We start from the raw sequence: 2,821 nt of genomic DNA on the forward strand, positions 1-2,821 counted from the left end.
TAAATTACTATATCGTGTTTTTGTTTTTATTTACTTCGTGGACAATAGTAGATGTTTAGTAAAATTGAACCCTACAACTGTACAAAACTTTGTACACTAGAAGTCGCTTCGAGTCGAGTTTTGTAACTAGAGTTTTGTAATTAAATTATTGAACGTCGGAATGATTCACCACCGTAATATTCAATTATTTTTTTGTGAAATTTCACCAGTTGATCTGTTTATTTATGCAAAGATCGAAAAAACTTAGAAAATATCCTTCGATCCGGCTGGATTCGAACCAACATCTTAGCAAACCGCAAACCAGATGTTACCAACTAAGCCACGGAACGAACCAGCGGCGGACCTTACGAATTTCCCTATGTGCTTGTTGCAAATCTTTGTCTTGGTTTTTTTTCCGATTTTTTACCGTAGCGCCATCTGTGAAGGTACCAGACCTGTAAAGGTACCTGGGTGAGTGAAGAAATTTCTCAATTTTTAGTAGCAATAGAGCTCTTTGTGAAAGAATTCGTCCAGGGAAATACTGCCTTCTTACCTATTTCTGTCGCCAAGCAGTAATATGATCATTACTGCGTTATGCATTTGAAGGGTAAGTGTGCTAGTAAAATTACAGACACATGAAACTTGACAACTTATGTCTTAGAGTGACGGGCGCAGTGCCAGTTCTTCATCAGATCTTTGTGATTTAAAGCACTGAGTGGCATTGCGACTATTATGGACAGGCGTGTCACTTAGCACCAGGAGCGCGACTTGTTCGTACCGTCATTTCGTATAATAAAAAATATTAACGAAAGATTTCTTTCGAAAAAAGTTACTTTCCTCTTGCAAAGTTTTCTAAGTGTATTTAAGATTTCTATAGAGAAGCCGATTGTTGTCTTTTTTTAATATGTTGGTACTTATGATTTTTTCAATATACGAACAATTTTAAGATTGTTTTCCTAGCTAGAAAATTAACAATTATAGTAACATATTCACTAAAAGAAAAAAAAAAATTTAAAGTATCAGTATCAAGAGATATGTTAATTATTTATTTTAGGCGCTATGTATATTGTTTGCATTGCAATTATTATGATGTTTCAATTTATTTTTATTTGTTATCTTGAGTAAATATATATTTACACGGTATTGCAGTTAAGAAACGAATGTATTGTGAAACTAAACTAATTAGGCACTAACAATAAGAAATTTTAAAAAAAAACATTATAATAGTAAACTCCCATTCCTAGCATCTATAATTTCAAAGAATCTCTAGCATTCACAGCGCATATCCGCCCTGTGTCATGCAAGCGGATTACACTCCGGTGTCGATGCCGAGATTTCGTTCAGCTTTGTGAGGGCACGGAACTGCGGTGAGTTTCAACACGATATTGTGTACTGCGAATAGTTCACGACGTCGCGTCGCGTCGCACTCTCAAAACTATTTTAGGGCCATTTGGGACAAATAACCTTACAAGTTGCCACAAGTTCAGGACAGTTCGGCCGTACTAGCCGGGTAATACCTTGTTTGTCATGTCTGAGACGAGCAAGAAGGGTGTTAAAGAGCGTAGTCCATTTCAGTAATAAAAATAAATATTTTAGAAATGTTTTCATAATAATTTCAATTACAACGCATATTCTTGAAATATATTATTGCCTTAATGTTATTACAACTGCATTTTTTTGTTTATTATGCAATATTATTTTATTTCACAAATACAGGTGCATTCACAAAACCTCATACATTTTATATAGTCCCCGACCAAGGGCTGCCCGTCGGGAAATTACGTTTCGTTACCACGAAATGCGGAGACTTTCTAAAATTTTTAATATGTCGGTTAGCGCCGTTCTGATGGTTAGGTGTTTGTTTTTACTTCATTAGCTTTATTTTGAATGAGTTACACTGGCATTATTGCCATATACATTGTATACAGAGTGTGCGATGGAATTGCATGATTTAATGCCATCCTTATCTTTCATTTTTCCTTTTGATTGGAAGATATTCCAAAGATTCGCACGAAGCGCTACACTTCCACATTTATATGATAAAAGGCGATGGAGTGGAATTCTTTTCAAGGCGAGAGGCATAGGTGTGCATGCTCTATAGTTGACCACCATCACTTTCCATCAGGTGATATCTCCATATGCAATCAGTCAAATGCGCACTTCGACTGTCCCAACGTATACAATCGAAACTTAAAAATACACTTTTTTTATTAGAGTAATCTGCATTTAATAGTATTATCTTTCGATTGGGAAAACAATAAAACATAAAATTTTATTAGTTTTCATTTTAGCAACACGTAAAGTGTCAAATATCCGCCGCTGCTCCCTTGTAAACTCGCGTATTTCGACTTTCGCCCGTTTACACAGGAACTGAAACCGCGCGAGAGTGTGAGCGGGACGCAACTACAGGACTATCGATTATTTACGCCGTCCGTGCGCCCGTTATTTGTCATTTAATTGTTGTGTGTGCGCTAAAACAGTGATTATGCGTTACGTATTTTAAATTAATGAGTATAACGGCTGTTTCAAGATGCATAAGGGACGTACAAGATCATCACACAAACTGAATGTGGTAAGAAAAGGAAATAATTCTAACGAAATTCAAGTAAAAAATACCGTTCCAGGTAAGTTTTCTACATTTATTATGATTTTAATGAATACGTACTAGAGGTATTTATTTTATGTGTATTAAGTAAGACGTAGCTATACGCACTAGATTTGTGAGGAATTGTAAGTATTTTCATGTAATAACCTGTATGAATTCTCTTTTTTACTTAACACCCGAGTAAACTATCGAAACTTGACGTTTCTATTTTATACAACGGAGTTTTGGCAATAAGTT

The sequence above is a fragment of the Hyposmocoma kahamanoa genome, unplaced genomic scaffold (assembly GCF_003589595.1).
Source record: "Hyposmocoma kahamanoa isolate Upper Pololo Valley unplaced genomic scaffold, ASM358959v1 232, whole genome shotgun sequence".
In the NCBI taxonomy this organism is placed as follows: Eukaryota; Metazoa; Arthropoda; class Insecta; order Lepidoptera; family Cosmopterigidae; genus Hyposmocoma; species Hyposmocoma kahamanoa.